Here is a 21,558-nt window from a genome sequence, read left to right as displayed (position 1 = left end):
TTTTCATTTTCCAGTAAAAGCTAGTTTATAGGGGGCACCTCAAAGGTAGAAAAAACAACTCCATTGTGTTACAGTATAACCATAGTATATAGAGAGAGTACGGCACAATTATATACACAAATGGTGTTCTAATAATAGAGTAAGAATTGCTATTTGTCGTCTCTATTTGGCATGATACAAGCAGCATTCCAAAGAGATCCATTCAAGCAAAATAGCACCACTGATCAGTCCCCAGCAGTGATTTAGACCTTATTTTTTTCCTCCTCTATTCCAAAGGAGATGTTCATGTTTGTGAAATAAGGAGAGAGACCATTCAGAATCTAAAACCTATATTTGCTAATCCCATTAATGAACTGGATACGTAGTATAGTCTTTACAGCTGCTGCATATACTAAATTTTACAATCTCAACCCATATCAGCATAAAAGTTCCTATCCTTTTCCAGCAAGAACTGGAAACCTGATCAAAAACAAAAATGGGAAAGGACAAAGAATACATTTTAAATTGAATGGTGTCGCTATTAGGATCATACAATGCACAATGGGTGATTATGGACATGTTTTGGTCTCTTCACAGCCCACGGGGGACAGGGTAATAGCTAACTTTAGTAAATTATTGTCTTCTTTGGAAGAACAAACAGTATGAGGTTGGGAGAGATTTTCAGTCCTGCAAGATGGACTCATACCTATACAAATATCTTGGACTCGGATCTCAGCAGTAGATGGACCAGGGCACTTAACTAGTAATTGCAACAACATTGAGCTGAGCCACTGAGGCAGCTGTTTTAACCGATGTATGGATGGGTTGATACTCATTTGTCACTTTTGAAGCAGCCTTTCCACTGAGATTTTTCATGTACGTGAAAAATCTCCACATTAAAATGAGATTTGTTCTGCAGCAACAGTTGGTCAGCAAGTGCACTGTTCAACTTCACAAAGCATGATCAACCCTGTGGGGCCTCGTACATGCTAGCTCAAAATCAACCTTTAAAAGTTGTATAGGGGCGCTAAGCAATGTAAAAAAATACCAAGAGAAAGGGGCTTTTTCACTGCCTACAATGTCTGTAGTATTGTCTGTCATAGCTATTGTAATGGTACCAACATGCAGAACAAGCTCAAGGTAATTTACAGTACTTGTTAATGGGGTGGTACGGTAATTTAATTTAGAAACAAACTGGTGACTGCCTGAAGAAACAGCTAAATTCAGCTGTAATTAGTGGTGCAGTGGGTTGCTTATGTACAATTGAGAATGAAAGACAAATGCCTCTAAAAAACACATTTCTGAATGTGTGCAACTCACAATTTAGGGCTGTTAAGCATCAGTATTAATGGCAGTATTCTGGGTGGCAAGCACTGCTCCATAGTTATGTTAAGCTGATTTTAAAGCCCATCCCTAACTGCCTCAAAAAGAAACCCATTCCTCCTCCCTGACATATCCCACACCACATTTCATCCTAGGGCAGAGAAAGTTGGAGAAAAAAATTAAGACTGGAATAAATTTAAAAACCAGAAAAGCAGTTTTTAACTAGGGTGTTTAAAAAGAATGACCGTCACAAACTTACTGGAAAATGTACTAGCACTTATTTAATCCCCCCCCCCCCCCAAATCTACAAAACAGCTTGGATTACACGCGATAAAATGTTGTTCACCTTGCACTGGAATAATGCATTTTAGAGAATTTCTTGGTGGGAAGTAGGCGATTATTGAGGAAACTACAGATATATATTCTAAAGAGTTTGCAGTAGGATCTACATAACCCATGCTAAGTGAGTAGGGAAGGGATTAACAAGGAGCTCATTAGAGTAGGGATATAAGGAATCATAGAATATCAGGGTTGGAAGGGACCTCAGGAGGTCATCTAGTCCAACCCCCTGCTCAAAGCAGGACCAATTCCCAGTTAAATCATCCCAGCCAGGGCTTTGTCCAGCCTGACCTTAAAAACCTCTAAGGAAGGAGATTCTACCACCTCCCTAGGTAACGCATTCCAGTGTTTCACCACCCTCCTAGTGAAAAAGCTTTTCCTAATATCCAATCTAAACCTCCCCCACTGCAACTTGAGACCATTACTCCTTGTCCTGTCCTCTTCTACCACTGAGAATAGTCTAGAACCATCCTCTCTGGAATCACCTCTCAGGTAGTTGAAAGCAGCTATCAAATCCCCCCCTCATTCTTCTCTTCTGCAGACTAAACAATCCCAGTTCCCTCAGCCTCTCCTCATAAGTCATGTGTTCCAGACCCCTAATAATTTTTGTTGCCCTTCGCTGGACTCTCTCCAATTTATCCACATCCTTCTTGTAGTGTGGGGCCCAAAACTGGACACAGTACTCCAGATGAGGCCTCACCAATGTCAAATAGAGGGGGACGATCACGTCCCTCGATCTGCTCGCTATGCCCCTACTTATGCATCCCAAAATGCCATTGGCCTTCTTGGCAACAAGGGTACACTGCTGACTCATATCCAGCTTCTCGTCCACTGTCACCCCTAGGTCCTTTTCCGCAGAACTGCTGCCTAGCCATTCGGTCCCTAGTCTGTAGCTGTGCATTGGGTTCTTCCGTCCTAAGTGCAGGACCCTGCACTTATCCTCATCGAACCCCATCAGATTTCTTTTGGCCCAATCCTCCAATTTGTCTAGGTCCCTCTGTATCCTATCCCTGCCCTCTAGCGTATCTACCACTCCTCCCAGTTTAGTATCATCCGCAAATTTGCTGAGAGTGCAATCCACACCATCCTCCAGATCATTTATGAAGATATTGAACAAAACCGGCCTCAGGACCGACCCCTGGGGCACTCCACTTGACACCGGCTGCCAACTAGACATGGAGCCATTGAGCACTACCCGTTGAGCCCGACAATCTAGCCAGCTTTCTACCCACCTTATAGTGCATTCATCCAGCCCATACTACTTTAACTGGCTGACAAGAATACTGTGGGAGACCGTGTCAAAAGCTTTGCTAAAGTCAAGAAACAATACATCCACTGCTTTCCCTTCATCCACAGAACCAGTAATCTCATCATAGAAGGCGATTAGATTGGTCAGGCATGACCTTCCCTTGGTGAATCCATGCTGACTGGAGGAACTTGCACTCTCTCCCATCTCCACTCAGGCAGGGTCAGGAAGCTCCTGGGCCCAGATTCAGGCAGGAAGGAGACACTTGGAAAGTGACGACCCTGCTGACTTGGTATGCAGGAGAATTTGAGAGTTAAGAAATGTTCCTTTTATCCCTGACTGAAGCAAGCTGTTTTTGTTTGCCATTTTCTTTTTAAAAGGCCAGGCTGAAGTAAGTGTCTCTGCTGTTTCCCATACACTATGCCAGGACTGAAAAACACTGTACATAGCTGCGTGTGCCTTAAAATGCTAGGATGCAGATTTATTTCATGTGTCACAAACACCAAAAGAAAAAAATTGTTTTGCTCAGAGTTGAATTTCAGTTAAACATTGCAGCTTCTATTATTTACCAAGCAAAATTCAGGCTAATTCATCAGATTAGATTTTTTGCTTCAAGGTTAAAGAGGGATCAAAACAGTGCTTAAAAGATCAAATTTCTGTGATGACCTTCCATCAGTGGGGATCAGGGGAATTTAAGGATAGCTTGTTTGAGTACACACGCGGAAGAAGCATTCAGCTGGGTATTTGAGACATCTGAGCAGTTACATCAGCTTTTTCCTGTAATGTATTGGTGGAGATTGTCAAAGACACAGACAACTTAACTGTTGTTTGTGCCTTTGAAAGTCTCCACCATTGTACATTTTTTGAATGTTCTATGTAGAGTTTTGAAAGATTCTCTCTTAATATCTCTCTTCTACCTTTGCAGAAATAGATATTAACCTAGACTACACCTCACAGAGTATTAATGTTATATTTAGTCTCAGACTATGAAATAGCGTTTATATTTAGGACCAAATTAAGGCTTCTACATGTGAGGAAGGGGAGATGTATTTCTCAGCAAAGGGTCCCTGCAGACTACAGCTGTTTGGGAATTCTCACAATGGTTTTTGCTACAGAAAGTCTTTATGCAAAATCAAAATCTTCTTTGGGAAATCTGCAAATTGTACTGACATTTTTCAAATTTCTCCTGGAAAACTGAAACAAAATGTTTTATTTAAAATGTGTGTGGGGGGGGGTAAGCCAAATTAAACAATGTTTTCAGGTCAGTTTGACATTAAACTCTGCTCACCTGTGTTGCTGCACTCCCTCATGAAAGACAGTTTGGGTGTCTCATGTCCCTATTTTTCTCTATGGACTGGACTCCCTGGCTGGACTGCATCTCCTTTGTTACACTGTGGTCTCCCCTCTGGCTGACCCACCATGATGCAACATGGGTAAGGTTAAGATTTTTTATCACAGGTATTTTTAGTAAAAGTCACCGACAGATCATGGGCATTAAACAAAAATTCACAGAAACCCATGACCTGTCCCTGACTTTTACTAAAAATACCTGGGGTGGGGTGGGGACACGACACGGGACGACTAACAATTGGACCCCTGCCACAGGCTGACCACCAGCCACTGCTCCAGTCCCGCCGCTCCTTCTGCAGCGTTGACTCAGACCGGCCGCTGCTCCAGCCCCAGCCGCTGCTCCTGCAGCGGGGGCTAACCACCAGCCCAACCAGCTACTGTTCTGGCCTCAGGCCACTACTCCAACCCCCACCACTGCTCCTGGGTGGGGGCTGACAGCTGCTCCAGCCCCACCATCGTGGCTGGCTAAAGACGAAGAAGTCACGGAGGGTCTGTTGAAATCATGGAATCCGTGACAGAATCAGATCCTTAATCATGGGAAACCCATTGCCATAGTGCAATACAGGAGATGGACTCCTACCAGGGAGCCTGGCCCACAGAAAAGAATGGGAGTATGGGGCATCTAAATTATAACTCTCGTGTGGCAACTCAGCCACTCTCGTGGTCAGCAGCTCAGGCAGACAATTTAATATCAACCCTAACCAACATTAAATATTTTGATTCAGTTTGATACCTAGTTTGATACCTAGTTTCTAGCAAAAACGTTGATATGGGATATTCTGACATTTATAAATTGAATTTTTTCCTAAACTTTCCATAAAAAACAAACAAACAGTATTTTGACCTTTTGTCCCAATTTGGGGCAAAAACAAAAGGTCAAAATATCAGAATTTCATGTACAATAGAAATTCCAATTTTTAAACAGCATTACTGGAGACATTCAGAGGCCACTGATGGTCCCTGTGACACTTACAGAACAATTAGAATGATCTAATCTTATTCAGACCAACTCCTTTCATTCACTCTAGTTGTCAGGCAAGTATAATAACTGAACAAGTTAGTAACTACAGGATCTCTGAATGTTAAAGCAATTTGACTCCTATTTCCCTCCCCTAGGATGCACCTGTAACTGCAGTGCTTCTCATTATGTGCTGCATTTTTAACTAAATGGGGCTTTACTTTGTAATGGCTTGTTGACACTTAAAAGGCTGCAAAAGTGCAGCTGCACCAAGGCAGCTGCGCAGCTTGAGCGCTTCCGTGAAGACACTATCTACACCAATGGGAGAGCTTGTCCTGTTGGCGTAGGTAATCCATCTTTCTGAGAGACAGTAGCTATGTTGACAGGAGAAGCCCTCCCGTCAACGTTAACGCTGTTGCTGTCTACACCGCGAGTCAGATCAGCACAAGTGCGTCACTCAGGGGTGTGGATTTTCCACAGCCCTGAGCGATGCAGTTATACTGACATAAATTGCTAGTGTAGACTAAGCCTAAAAGTATTCACCTCTGATCAGCAGAAAAGTGACACTGAGTAGCTATTTACGATGCCAGGTGTCCTCTTATTGACCCACAATGCTGATGTGTTATGCATGCTTCCACAGCAAAAATTTACAGTTAGAAAGGACACCACAGGGGTAAAAACAATTTAAAAATACATAATATTTAACCCAGAAAGCACCAGAGCTTTTCCACATAAGTATATTTAACAAACTGATTATTTCATTTAACGTAATTAACTGACATACAGGGCCAGATTATGCGTAGGATTTATTTATACATCTGAGAAATTGAGGACAGTGGGGTAAGGAGAGTGCAAGGAGCCTCCCAACCCTCCTCTCAGGGACAGTGTAAGGGTCAGGTATACTTGCAGGCCCCATAGCTCCCAGCACCACCTCACACTGCTCCAAGACCATGGCCCAGCAACACTCCACAGCAGCCCACAGAATAGGAAAACAGCGTAGAGTCCAATGTTGCAATCCCCTGCTACTCTCCCTGGAAACTCCACACAATACAGGGATTATTACCTTAAAAAGCTAAATTAAACCCATGAAGATTTATTGATGAACAAATCATGGACCAACAATGGGAACCTGGGGCCTGACCATAGGGAAGCCTCCCATTGACTGCAGTACACTTTGGATCAGGCCCCTGTTTGGCAAGGATGTGGGAAGGGGAAAGTTTGCCAAATAGCATGAATATTGGTCATATTCAGAAAACAGTGTTCAATCACATACTCAGGAGTGCATGTGGCTGAATGGGATTACAAGGAGAATGCCAGATTTCATAAGTGCATTTCAACCAACCTGTATTTAGCGCTAAAGATGCCCATTCACGCAACAGTCATTTTACTATAATTTTGTATGCTATAGGGAAGCAGTTTCCTGGACTTTTCAAAGTGGAAGCTGTTTGCTTCTGTTCATGGAAAAGGTAACAAGAATTATCTGAAGCAGGAACAGTGAAACAAAAACAAAAAAACCCAAAAGCCTCTGTTATAAATTAGAGCCTCATAGGGAGTTTTGGGATAGAAGCAGAAACTGAGAGATTGTTATAAAGATGTGACAAAGAGAAGTACAGTAAGACCCTGAGTTTTATTTCCTGATCCCAGTTATATGATTTGAGTCAGGAATGCAAAAGTTTGGGTCTGTCACACAACAGAGGTCAGTATTCACTGTACAGTTGTATCATCTTGTTGTGTGCCTAAGAAACCAAGTTTGTCCATTTTAAACAGGACAACCAGATGCAAAGAGCACAAGAACACATAGAAGATACATTGCAATATTTCTGAAACTACTGGAGATGGAACAAAATTAAAGTCTTTTATCCAAACTTCAATCCAAAGCTAAACTTTAAGATAAATACCATCCTGCACCCCTTCTTTGAAAAAACAAAACAACAAACAAACAACCCCTTTTTAGCCACAATGCAGTTCCTTTCTTCTGGTCATTGCCAAGAACAGACACAGAGAAGGACAAACAACAGTAACAGCAGCTATAGCTAGTACAGGGCATCCAGGCACAGACAGGGGGAATTCATGGGTGACCACTTTATGCTGGTAGAGCTGATGCAAAGTCATCAACACCAGCTCCAAGTGTCCCACAAGCAATATCCACAGTGTAAGGGGACTACTGAGCAGGTCTGGAGCCTTGCCACTAGCTCTGCATCCCCAGCAGGAGCTCCTAATATAGGAAGCATGACAGGGGCTTTCCACAGCAGGAACGAGCTGTAGGGAGAGAGGAGTGTGCTGTTACAACCTAGCTATTCTGCATTGATATAATAGCCCACAGGGCATCCTACAGGGACACTCATTTGGGCAGCACCCAGGACACCCCAGAATAGGGGTGGCACAAGCGAACACCTCTCAGTCCCTGCATTGGTTTCTTCACCAGTACAGGGATGAATCTGTTCTAGAAGAACAGCTACGAGAACAGGACCACCAGTGTTGGTGACCTTCAGCTGCGTTGTTGTGGGCTGAAAACCAGTAGCGTGGCCTGGCAGATATTTCAGCTTCGTACAACAAATATCACACACGCAGTAATGTGACCTGGGAGAAACCCACAGTCACTGCAGTTGAATCCTCTCCCAAACCACATACTCCTATTTAATTCATGATGAGCACCACTTGGTGCAGCAAAAGAAGCCGCTTGTGTGGCCCAAGCCTAGTCCCCTGCTGCCTATTTCCCTACGCCAGCACATATTCTGAATCACTTCCAGAGGAAAGCAACATTGTGACACAATCTCTCTTCCCCTCTCCTACTCCTCCATGTCATCCAGTTTGCATACTGCAGGCATTCCCACCTCTAGGATTGCAGACTGCTGGTATTTTTCTTCAAGAGGAAGAACGCTGAATGATCCATAGCCATCAAGCAGACCACATAGTTAACCTATGGAATCATGTGTTCTTATTCCTACTTCCCTCATCCTTCCTCCCCCAGGCCCTCCTACGATTTGACAAACCCACTTGTGGTTGCCTTGTCTTAAATTAGGCTAAGTTCTTTGGGCAAGGGACTGTCTCTTCCAAGGAGTATGATCAGCATCTAGAATAATGAGTCCTGACTTCGCTCCTGGGTGCTACTATAATTATAGAGGTGCTGTTCGCATTACCATATGTAAGGTCGTAGTAAGAGAGGAGCAGCTGTGACCTTGGCTATATTAGTGCCCCTCAGTAGAAATGACAGTCTGGCAGTACCAGTAGCAGCACCATCCATGAATGGACAGAGGTTCAGCGTTTCACAGATTGATGTATAGTTGGCAAGGACTGAGACGCACTTTCAGCTGAAGATTTATTTCAGATTTACACTGATGAGGCCATCCAGCCTCATCCAGCCAACCCTCTGGGCTATGAGCTCAAAGGCAACACTCAGAGTCACAGAGTTTAAGGCCAGAATAGACCACTCGATCATCTGGTCTGACCTCCTGTGCATCACAGGCCACCACCACCACCCAGCACCTGCACACTAAGCCCAACAGTGGAAAGGAGACCAAAATAAATGAGTCCCACCAAAGACTAGACTATGCCACAGGCAGAGAATAGGAGGGAGTGAGGTACACCAGTGCCTGAAGCCCCTGCAATGGCAGGGAAATTATTTAATGTGATATACCCTCACCCACATGCTGCAGAGGAACAGGGGAGAAAAAAAAAACCAAAAAAAAAACCAAGGTCACTGCCAAAGTGACTTGGGAGAAAATTCCTTCCCAATACGACATATGGCGACCAGTTAGATCTGTGCAGGTGAGCGTTAAGTGCCTGAGAAGGTTCACTGCCCCCTCAAAGCACTGACTCTCCCCTGTCCAGTGACCCATCTCCAGCCCTGGCCATCCCTGATACTTCAGAGGATGGAGATTTTTTAAAAGCCCAGAATATACTGGGGGAGGAAAACAATGCCTTCCTGATCCCTGCAGGTGGCCAGCTGAAACCCTGAAGCATGAGCCTTAGAAATACAAGACCGAAACAGGAAGTGAGCCCCAGGGCAGTTGACCCCTTCTTCCCACAGTCACAAGCAACTGAGTCAGACAGTTGCACTCATAAATTTGGTCAGCTCTCTCTTAAAACTAATTGTTTGGCCCCACAATTCTGTGATCGAATGTACCCCTGTATTCACACCCTACACACTACTGTAATAATAATGTATAAAGTAAGCCTTGTGAGGTATCATTTTAAAATTCATAATTTGCTGATCAGTATTGTCCTGATAAAATGTGTGTCATGTGTAAGGTCATGTCATGTGTAAAATGTGAAGTTACAAGATAACACTATATGGTGTTTTTAATGCATGTTTCTAATGGAGGTCTGTCTTAAGCAAAGAAAAGTGTTCTATGCTTAATTTGCATTAAAGCAGTAAACAGAGTCATCAAGCAGGAAGGGAAAGAAAGGAAGCTCAAATAGGTGAGTAAAAAGCAGAAGGGGACATCCTTCCCCATAGACTTGTCATCTCCTGGTATCCAGCTGGAAATGTATTTTTCTTGTAACCACTGCTGACTTTTATGCCTCATTACTTGTACTCACTTAAAATCTCTTTGTGGTTAATAAGCTTGTTTTATTGTTGTGTCTAATCCAATGTGTTGCAATTGAAGTGTCTAAGTGGAAACTCCACTTGGGGTGGTAAATTTGTGCATATTGTTTCTATTAAAGAAATAATAGACTTTATATAATTTGTATTGTCCAGGAGAAGACCCAAGGCTGCAGGACAAGGGTGCCACAGCTGCTCATTAGTCTAGATTGTTCCCTGGTATGTCACGAACTCTGACTAGGAGGCTGTTCCAGAACCTCATCCCTCTGGTGGTTAAAAACCTTCTTCTAATTTCCAGCCTGAATTTGTTCATAGCTGTTTAGAGCCATTTGTTCTTGTGCCAGCTTTATCCTTTAAATTTAAACAGTCTTTACTCTTCCTGGTATTTATCCCCCTAATGTATTTATAGAGAGCAATCATCTCCCCTCTCAGCTTTCTTTTGCTAGACAAAACAAGTCAATCTCTTCCAGTCTCCTCTCATAAAAGAGGCCCTCCATCATCATAGTAGCTCTTTCCTGCACCTGTTCCAGTTTAAGTTGATCTTTCTTGAACATAGGTGACCAGAATTGTAAACAGTATTTAAAGTGAGTTCTTACCAGTGCCTTGTACAATGGCATTAATACTTCTCAATCTCTACTGGAAATTCCTTGCCTAATACATCCTAGGATTGCAGTTGCCTTTTCCCCAGTCATATCACATTGGTGGCTCAGTCATCATCCTGTGATTGACCCATGCACCCAGGTGTCTCTCCTCCTCTGTCACTTCCATCTGATGAGCCCCCAGCTTGAAGCAGAAATTCTTATTAGACCCTACATGCATGACCTGCTGTGCACTGTCCACCCTGTACCACCTACGTCAGTCTTCAACTGCTGCCAGGACTATTGCATAAGGTCAGAAAAATACCCAGAGTGCTTCTCTCCAGGCTATTTTGATACTGCCATAGCCCTCACTCTGCTGCTTATCATACTTTATACTTTACCCCTCTTAGTTGGAAACCCAGCTATTCCAAAATAACGTCTAAACAGGACTTCTGAATCCGAACATCAGTTCCTTTCCAAAATCTGATTTCAATATTAAAGTAACATTCAGAGAACCAGACCCACTACTGAAATAAATCAGCACAATTCTACTGAAGGCAATAGAGCTACAGTGATTTATACCACTTAAGGCCCTAATCTGCATTCATCAGCATACAGCCAGTAGGCCACACTTTTAAGTAGACAGTGATGTACGTGTGCTATTGATGGAAACTAGCTGATTTGTTTTAGTTTTGTTTGCATTCATATTAAATTGTTTAGCCATCTGTTTGGTTTGTAAAATCATTTAACAGATACTAATTTTCACAAATTATTTCAATTGGTGATTCTATTGCAGAATATTGTGTTTAAAATTTTGTAATACACTACTGATTTTGATTATTTAACTGTAGTTATTAGAGGAGTACTGGAGAGCTTCCCACCACACATACACACAAACTATCATCTAACCCTAATCTACAGGTCTAAGACACAATCTCTTCCTGGCGCTATACATCAATCCCTTCTACGAGGCTGTGGCCTAAAAACCACAATCTAGCCCTCACATATAACTGAGCTTTATAACATGCTACATGTAGGTGTAGTAAACAACTCTTCTACCACAGCTGGCAATTGTCTAATTTCTCTCCCTTCCTTCTATTTTAAACCATAACCATCACCTGGGACCTAGTGCAGATTCTAGAGAGCAAGTGTAATATGTTCTCCTTGGCCAGCATGGCTCCGTAAGACAGCAGCCGCACCCTGCACTTGCTGAAGCTGCCAAAAGGTCTTAGTGATGCAGGATGTTGTTTTGGATACTCTGTGTTAAACATTGTGTGGCTTCACAAAACTACCTGGGGGTTTTCCTCCTGAAATAAACCTATCTGCCAGTAATACAAATAAGTCTGCGCACTTCTTGAAGACTCTACAATTAAGCTGTATCAACTGACAGAATGAGTCTCTATTATCCTTAGCTCAGAATAGGCTCAGTGCAGTATTTGAGTAATATCAGCTGATGCATGAAAACCAGCTAGCTGAAGCTGAACCCCGGCAAGCCAAAAGCTGGTGGGCAGAAAAAAGCATTTTCAAGAGTTTGCAGCCACAATGCAGCTTTCTTTGGTTGAAAGTCCACACCCACAACTGTCAATTCAGCCAGTAGTTCAGGAGCATTCTTTGATTCCTAGCTTGTGCTAAGTTCTTGAATAGCAACAGCCACAAGTAATGCCTTCCATCATATCCAGCTGGCAACGAGACTCCATCCCATCTTGGAGAACAATGACCTGGCTTCAGTTATTCGTGCCTTTGTCATTTTACAACAATGCAATATACCTGAGCATGAAGCCTTCAGCACTTACGAAACTCCAGTGCTACAGAATACTGCAGCACATCTCTTCAGCAACACAAACTACCATGAGAGCACATCTATCGTCTGCCCTCTAAACTCTGAGGGGCCAGTCTGTGTCTGTGCAATGAACGCCCCCAGGACTCAAGGACCAACACAAACCTCATCACATTCCATTCTAAGAGCAAGGCATTTCTTTGACCATGCCTTCTCTAATATATACACACATAGCAACAGGTATATTTAAAGAAACAAAAACAAAAAAATACCAAAACAAGATACTGCTCTGCACATACTTCTCCCCCTATGGAGAGCATGAGACGACAAACACATGACAGATATTAGTCAGATACTACAGTAATGACTGCAGTGAAAAAATCTATACAGAAGTGTTCTCCTATGGAAGTGATGGATGCATTCTCAATGTCAGTCACCCTCAGTGCTACTCTTGAATTCTGTCTGGAAGGATTGCTGGGTTTCATACTTCTTACAGAGAGTTTGGGAATTTGTCCAAATCCTATTTAGAAGAAAGTCTCTAGACACTGCATCACTGCTAACTTGAGAGTCTGCAGACTCTCCCTTCACTCATTCTTTTCCCTTGCCTACACTGTGATAGGACAGTAGATTCCAACTTCCTCCAAGTGTCTCTAACAGTTAACTGGCTGAACCTGCAGAATTCCGCTGTCCCTCACTCATTTGTGCCCATATGTAATGCAAACTAATCTTGGGACTGCAAGACAGGATATGGCAGCAACCCAAGATCCACTGTGGGAAAAACTATGCACAACTGAATGGGAAGCAAGTAGCAGCAGCACTCTCGAGACCAGCTCAGAGGCTCATCATTAAAGGACTTGGGAAGGATTTTTAGGGGAATCCTACAGCAACTGTTAAAATACTGGTACCTGAAGTACCCAGTGTTGGTACATGTACTGGACCAGTAACTGGGATCAACTCTGTCAGAAGTAGGCAAACAGCAAAAAGCACCAACCTTTAATCTCAAATATTTACAGCCCCATGGTTGGGGAAGATTGTTTATTAAGTCTACAGTTTATTCTTAGGCATGCTGAATCATATCCAGATTGAAGCAATTGTCACATTTACAGAGAAAGTAACTATGCAGTTGGGCATATGTGAAACTCTAGCAGCAGAATTCACAACTCCAGAGAAACAATTCTATAGCAGCAAGAACTTTACTTTTTAGGTATCAGATTTTTCTGATTCAAATTCAGATTTTTCAGATTCAAAAAATGTTCTGTGCATTATTTGCTACCCACCTCAACAACACTGTTTTCATATGGGATCTGTGCTTGTTTTGGCTTTGCTACTAGAATAAAATGCAATGTTAAGGTTGAACAAATGTAAATGGTAAGGCTTTGCTATGGCAATTGTGCAAGTTAGTCTTCATTTATTGTTTACCACTTTGTTGGCATATGGGACACTGAAGCATCTTGTCAAACATAATGCTAAATAATTTATACACTGCAATGGTTTATCATAAATCAAGTTCTGAAGAGCTCTTAGTCAAACCACCAGACTCCACAGCTTTAAAAAGAAGAAAATCTTATTTTAATAATGCAAGAACACCACCTTAATTTCACATAATGGACCTGATGCACTCTGTTTATGGACTTTGTTTGAATTCATTCATTCCTGTTTTATTATAAGCAAGATCAAATTAATCAGTCAGCAGGTATTATGAAAAATAGGGACTTTCTTCTTCCTTGCAGAGGCTGTGAGAACAGTGTGACACTTGGGAAGCCTCTTCCAAAGATTACAGTTGCTTGCCGGTGGCAGTCTCTGAGCAGTACTTGTGCTGAGGACCAACTGTGATTTCATGCTTTCCACAACCTCTCTGTATCTCTACAGCTTCATCTCTCACAATTCACCTTATCTGCTGGGAGCTCACTTTTTATTAGCACAAGTGACTAACCTCAGGAAGCGGAATCATACAAATGAAAGTATGGAAAACGGTATGTGTAAAGCTATGACTCCGACATCACTTCAAATTTACTGTTCCAGCTATTTTTTGTTGAGCTGCATATTTCTGAACTTCATCCAGTATTTTCAAGACAAGTTTACAATGTTTGGGCCCCAGCAGGTTACGTGATATGTGGCCAACCATTTCACAGTAGTAGGAACCCAGGGGGAAGAATGTGCATCAGGATCTGGAGAGTCTCCTATTCGCTCATTTACAATGGACAGTGAAATTGCACAGATTTTCCTCACAAGCTCCAGCTACATGTGACACTTATGCCTGTGTCTGAGGTACAGGTAAAACTCAGATAAGTGAACTCAATCAAGATCATGAGTAAGGGGAAGACAGAATAAACAACGTTGCTTCCTTGGAATATTATATTTTTAATCCATATTCATCACTCGATATGCATTGTCTGAAGTCAAGACAGTAAGGGACTCAAACATTTGTTTAAAACCATAAGCAGCAGTACCCAATATTTGTATTATGGTATTGTCCAAAGGCCCTCATCTGGACTGGGGCTCAGCTGTGCTGTGTGCAGTACACACGAGATAGTATCCCTGCCCTGAAGGGATATACAGTATAGTCCCTCAAAGAACACAGTCAAGGTATGTGCCACTAGCTTCCATGAATTCAGCGTCCAGGCAGCAATCCTGCAACTCCTAAGAAAGGCCAACACAGAATCTACAACTAGCATAAAAAGGACATATTCCTGACAGCGAGTAGTCAGTGACTGCATTGGTGTATTGACTGCACCTTTTGGACTTCTCACTTCTTGAACAATAATTATATAATAATTTTGTGTGCTTGCTTAAGACTAGGCACTGCTTAAGGGAGGGTGGCCCTTAATTTCCCATATAATTCCACAGCATTAACATATTTACCCATGAGAGGTTTAGGATCACACAAAAAAGCCAGAACTGTTGTCTAATTAGAAACAGATATCCCTCTGTTTATGCTGGTGTTTAAAAATTAAAATATATAATTGTTTCTGCATGTCAAGGTTCCTCCCCCACTCTGAACTCTAGGGTACAGATGTGGGGACCTGCATGAAAAACCTCCTAAGCTTATCTTTACCAGCTTAGGTCAAAACTTCCCCAAGGTACAAAATATTACCCCCGTTATCCTTGGAATGGCCGCTACCACCACCAAACTAATACTGGTTACTGGGGAAGAGCTGTTTGGACGCGTCCTTCCCCCCAAAATACTTCCCAAAACCTTGCACCCCACTTCCTGGACAAGGTTTGGTAAAAAGCCTCACCAATTTGCCTAGGTGACTACAGACCCAGACCCTTGGATCTTAAGAACAATGAACAATCCTCCCAACACTTGCACCCCCCCTTTCCTGGGAAATGTTGGATAAAAAGCCTCACCAATTTGCATAGGTGACCACAGACCCAAACCCTTGGATCTGAGAACAATGAAAAAGCATTCAGTGTTTTACAAGAAGACTTTTAATAAAAAATAGAAGTAAATAGAAATAAAGAAATCCCCCCTGTAAAATCAGGATGGTATATATCTTACAGGGTAATTAGATTCAAAAACATAGAGAACCCCTCTAGGCAAAACCTTAAGTTACAAAAAAGATACACAGACAGAAATAGTTATTCTATTCAGCACAATTCTTTTCTCAGCCATTTAAAGAAATCATAATCTAACACATACCTAGCTAGATTACTTACTAAAAGTTCTAAGACTCCATTCCTGTTCTGTCCCTGGCCAAGACGACTACAGACAGACACACAAACCCTTTTTTTTTTCTCCCTCCTCCCAGCTTTTGAAAGTATCTTGTCTCCTCATTGGTCATTTTGGTCAGGTGCCAGCGAGGTTACCTTTAGCTTCTTAACCCTTTACAGGTGAGAGGAGCTTTCCCCTGGCCAGGAGGGATTTCAAAGGGGTTTACCCTTCCCTTTATATTTATGACACGCCCCCCAAATCTCAGCTAGGGTGAAACACTGGCTGGGATTTCTTCCTGGAGCTCTAGGAAAACAGAGTTAATAAGACACATGCATCTCTAAATATACTACCAAGTACATAAAGACTAACAATATTTTCCACATCTCAAGGACGATTTTAACCAGTTGATTCTGGGAAACTTTCACGGGAGAGTGCATCAGCCACTTTGTTAGAAGCTCCTGAGATGTGTTGGATGTCGAAATCAAAATCTTGGAGAGCTAAACTCCACCGAAGAAGTTTTTTGTTAGTTTCTTTGACGGTGTGAAGCCACTTTAGTGCAGCATGGTCGGTTTGCAGGTGGAAACGCCGTCCCCAAACATATGGGCGTAGCTTTTCCAGAGCGTAGACAATGGCATAACATTCTTTTTCAGTGACTGACCAGTTGCTTTCCCTCTCAGACAGTTTTTTGCTGAGAAACACTACAGGGTGGAATTCTTGATCAGGTCCTTTCTGCATTAAAACTGCTCCCACACCACGCTCGGATGCATCTGTGGTTACTAGGAACGGTTTGTCAAAGTCTGGGGCCCTTAGTACAGGGTCAGACATGAGTGTCGCTTTAAGCTTGTTAAAGGCCTTCTGACACTTTCCGGTCCACTGAACAGCATTTGGCTGTTTCTTTTTGGTTAGGTCTGTCAGTGGGGCAGCGATTTCGCTGTAGTGCGGTACAAATCGTCTGTAATAACCGGCCAAGCCTAAGAAGGATTGAACCTGTTTCTTTGACTTTGGGACAGGCCACTTTTGGATAGCATCCACTTTGGCCTGTAGGGGGCTGATAGTTCCTTGACCCACCTGGTGTCCAAGGTAAGTCACTCTGTTTAGGCCTATTTGACACTTCTTAGCCTTAACAGTTAGTCCTGCCTCCCTTATGCGCTCAAGGACTTTTTGTAGATGTTCCAGGTGGTCTGCCCAGGAATCCGAAAATATGGCCACATCGTCAAGGTAGGCGACTGCATATTCTCCTAATCCCGCTAGGAGACCATCTACAAGTCTTTGGAAAGTGGCGGGTGCATTTCGCAGCCCGAAAGGGAGTACATTAAATTCATACAGCCCGAGATGTGTGATGAAGGCTGACCTTTCCTTGGCAGATTCATCTAGCGGTACCTGCCAGTACCCCTTGGTTAAGTCCAAGGTAGAGATGAACTGGGCCCGTCCCAGTTTCTCTAATAGTTCATCTGTGCGTGGCATGGGATAGTTGTCTGGGCGAGTTACAGCATTTAGCTTACGGTAGTCCACGCAAAAACGTATTTCCCCATCTGGTTTGGGAACTAGAACCACTGGAGATGCCCATGCACTTTCAGAGGGGCGGATTACACCCATCTGTAACATATCCTGGATCTCCCGTTCTATAGCAGTTTTAGCTTGAGGAGACACCCGGTAAGGTTGGACCCTAATTGGGTGAGCATTACCTGTGTCAATGGAGTGGTATGCCCGTTCAGTCAGTCCTGGGGTGGCTGAGAACGTTGGCGCGTAGCTAGTGCACAGCTCCTGGATCTGCTGTCGCTGCATACGCCCAAGGGTCATGGAGAGGTTCACCTCTTCCACACCACCAGCACATTTCCCTTCGTAGTAGACACCTTCAGGCCACTCAGCGTCGTCTCCTCCCTGGGCTGTAAACTGACAAACCTTTAATTCTCTGGAATAAAAGGGCTTTAGAGAATTAATATGATACACCTTAGGCTTTCGGTTGGAGGTGGGGAATGCTATGAGATAATTAACAGCTCCCAGGCGCTCCTGGACCACGAATGGCCCTTCCCACGATGCTTCCATTTTATGGGCCTGGAGTGCCTTTAAGACCATGACCTGGTCTCCTACTTTGAAGGAACGCTCTCTGGCATGTTTATCATACCAGGCTTTTTGCTCTTTTTGAGCATCCTGTAAGTTTTCTCTAGCAAGGGCTAAAGAGGTTCGGAGGGTGTTTTGTAGGTTGGTTACAAAGTCCAGAATGTTAGTTCCTGGAGAAGGTGTAAATCCCTCCCATTGCTGCTTCACCAACTGCAATGGCCCCTTAACCTCACGGCCATATACAAGTTCAAATGGGGAAAACCCTAAACTGGGATGTGGTACAGCTCTGTAGGCAAAGAGCAACTGCTGCAATACTAGGTCCCAATCATTGGAGTGCTCATTTACGAATTTACGTATCATGGCCCCCAAAGTTCCATTAAACTTCTCCACCATGCCATTTGTTTGATGATGGTAAGGAGTGGCAACCAAATGATTTACCCCATGAGCTTCCCAAAGGTTTTTCATAGTTCCTGCCAGGAAATTAGTCCCTGCATCTGTGAGGATGTCGGAGGGCCAACCTACCCTGGCAAAAATGTCTGCTAGTGCCTGGCACACACTTTTAGCCCTGGTGTTGCTTAGAGCTACTGCTTCCGGCCATCGGGTGGCAAAATCCATGAAAGTCAGTATGTACTGCTTTCCTCTGGGTGTCTTTTTCGGAAAAGGACCCAGAATATCCACAGCTACTCGCTGAAATGGAACTTCAATGATGGGGAGTGGCTGGAGAGGAGCTTTGACCTGGTCTTGGGGTTTTCCCACTCTTTGGCACACCTCACAAGACTGGACATAGGTAGAAACATCCTTGCCCATTCCCTCCCAGTGGAATGACCCCCCCAAACGGTCTTTGGTCCTGTTCACCCCAGCATGGCCACTAGGGTGATCATGGGCTAAGCTCAAGAGCTTGGCCCGGTATTTAGTTGGAACTACCAACTGTCTCTGAGGATGCCAGTCTTCCTGGTGTCCCCCAGAAAGAGTTTCCTTGTATAAAAGTCCTCTTTCTACAACAAACCTGGATCGATTAGAAGAGCTGAGAGGCGGTGGGTTGCTCCGTGCCGCCGTCCAAGCTCTCTGGAGGCTTTCATCTGCTTCCTGTTCGGTCGGGAACTGTTCCCTTGATGCTGGAGACATCAGTTCCTCATGGGATGGTGGACCTAGGCTTGGTCCCTCTGGAAGCGATATAGGGGATGGAGCTGTTTCTGTTGACTGTGAACCGCTCTCCGCTGGTGCACTATGTTGGGATTCAGGCTCCGGCTGAGCCTCTTGTGTAGGGTTATCGGCTGCTGCCAGTTCAGGTTTGGTGGGGCCCTCTGGTGTTGAGGTTGCAAGTACTGGATTCAGTGCTGACACGGGGTCTGGTGTTGGTTGTTCGGCTGGTTCCGGTTCTGGGACTGGTTCCGTCTGGGTCTCTGGGACTGGATCCACTACTGCTGTTGCAGACATTGGCCTGGGGTCCAGGTCCATCACCTCTGACTGGGTCCTGATAGAAGTTTCCGGAACCGAGCTAGGCCTCACGGCTTGTTTAGCCTGGTTGCGGGTGACCATTCCCACCCTCTTGGCCTGCTTCACATGATTGGCCAAGTCTTCCCCCAACAGCATGGGGATGGGATAATCATCATAGACTGCAAAAGTCCACATTCCTGACCAGCCCTTGTACTGGACAGGCAACTTGGCTGTAGGCAAATTGAAAGAGTTGGACTTGAAGGGTTGAATCGTCACTTGGATCTCTGGGTTGATTAAATTGGGGTCCACTAAGGAAGCATGGATAGCTGACACTTGTGCTCCGGTGTCCCTCCACGCGGTGACCTTCTTCCCACCCACACTCACAGTTTCCCTCCGCTCCAAGGGTATCTGGGAGGTATCTGGGCCTGTGGACCTCTGGTGTGATTCCGGTGCAATGAACTGTAATCTGTTGGGGTTCTTGGGGCAGTTGGCCTTTACATGCCCCAGCTCGTTACACTTAAAACATCGTCCAGCTGACGGGTCACTGGGGCGAGGAGGGTTGCTGGAGAACGGGGTGGTGGGACGATAAGGGGTCTGGAGGGTTCTTTGGGAGGTAGGTGGGGCTTTGGGCGGCCCCCGGTAATAGGGTGTGGTCTGGGGTGGTCCCTTCTGGTCTCCGCTCCAACTGCGACCAGTTTTCTTCTTCTCTGCCACCTCCACCCATCTGGCTCCAATCTCTCCTGCCTCAATTACAGTTTTGGGTTTCCCATCTAGGATGTATCTTTCTATTTCCTCAGGAACACCCTCTAAGAATTGTTCCATTTGCATTAGGAAGGGCAAATTTACTGGAGATTCAACACTTGCTCCTGATATCCAGGCATCCCAATGTTTTACAATGTGGTAGGCATGTCGGGTAAATGACATGTCTGGTTTCCACCTTAGGGCTCTGAACCTCCAACGAGACTGCTCGGGTGTTATCCCCATTCTGACTCTCGCCTTGGATTTAAACAGTTCATACTTGTTCATGTGTTCTTTAGGCATTTCAGCTGCCACCTCAGCTAAGGGTCCACTGAGCTGCGGCCTCAGCTCTACCATGTATTGGTCAGTAGAGATGTTGTACCCAAGGCAGGCCCTTTCGAAGTTTTCTAAGAAGGCCTCAGTATCATCACCTGCCTTGTAGGTGGGGAACCTTCTGGGATGGGAAGTGGTACCTGGAGAAGGATTGCTAGGGTTTGTTGGTATATTCTGCTGGGCCTTTATCCTCTCCATCTCCTCCACATGCTTCCTCTCTTTTTCCTTCTCCTCCTCCTTCAGCCGCATGAGTTCTATCTGTCTTTCATGTTCCCTTTGTTTTTCCTCAGCCTGAAATTTGGCTAATTCCAGCTGTAGTCGAGCTGAGGATTTGGCCATTCTAACCTCTCTGTTTTTAACTAACTTTACACCCGAGGTTTAGAAATAAACAAACAAAACTTGGCTGTAAAATTTTGCTGTGCTGGAATAGAATACCTATTCTCTGATAGTGATTGTCAGCCTACAGAAAAAGACAATTCCCTTGTCTCTGCTCTGGGCCCAAATTAAAGCAAAAAACCTCCAACTACTTGGAAACCTGCTTACCCAGCCCAAAGAAGAAAAAAAATTTCTTTCAAACCTGTGCTCCTTGTAAAACAAAAAAAAAATCAAAATCCTAAAAAAAACCCTGCCACTTTTGTCTCCAGGCAAATGGGTAGAGCACACACCCCCTATTTACTTTTAGGAAGAAAAGAAAAAAAAAAAAAAACCTCTGGGTTGGAAGACTGTGAATTTCCCTGCAGGAGTTAAGTACCCTGCCTCTAGGCAAAGAAAACCTGCAATTCACAAGATAATCCCCTTTTGTCTCTGCTTGGCCACAAAGCAGAGAGAAACCAAGCTGCTTTCAGTTTCAAAGCTGCTTTCTTGACTTCCTAAAAATTCCTTTTTAAAATCTGTATTTCTAGTTCAAAAAATCTCAACTGGATCTCAAAATGATTTCAGGTTAATCCCACCACTGTGCCATCATGTCAAGGTTCCTCCCCCACTCTGAACTCTAGGGTACAGATGTGGGGACCTGCATGAAAAACCTCCTAAGCTTATCTTTACCAGCTTAGGTCAAAACTTCCCCAAGGTACAAAATATTACCCCCGTTATCCTTGGAATGGCCGCTACCACCACCAAACTAATACTGGTTACTGGGGAAGAGCTGTTTGGACGCGTCCTTCCCCCCAAAATACTTCCCAAAACCTTGCACCCCACTTCCTGGACAAGGTTTGGTAAAAAGCCTCACCAATTTGCCT

The 21,558-nt window shown here is 44.0% G+C and overlaps 1 protein-coding gene across 2 annotated transcripts in view; it reads right to left on the bottom strand.

Annotated features, from left to right (window-relative positions):
- The window catches only part of FRMD3 (FERM domain containing 3), a 226,847-nt gene that overhangs the window by 113,502 nt on the left and 91,787 nt on the right, over positions 1-21,558 (bottom strand). The window lies entirely within an intron of this gene.

Source organism: Lepidochelys olivacea (assembly GCF_965140295.1).
Source record: "Lepidochelys olivacea isolate rLepOli2 genome assembly, chromosome: 5".
NCBI lineage: Eukaryota > Metazoa > Chordata > Testudines > Cheloniidae > Lepidochelys > Lepidochelys olivacea.
Note: the sequence above shows the minus strand (reverse complement) of the source record. Positions and strands in the feature narration are given on the sequence as shown.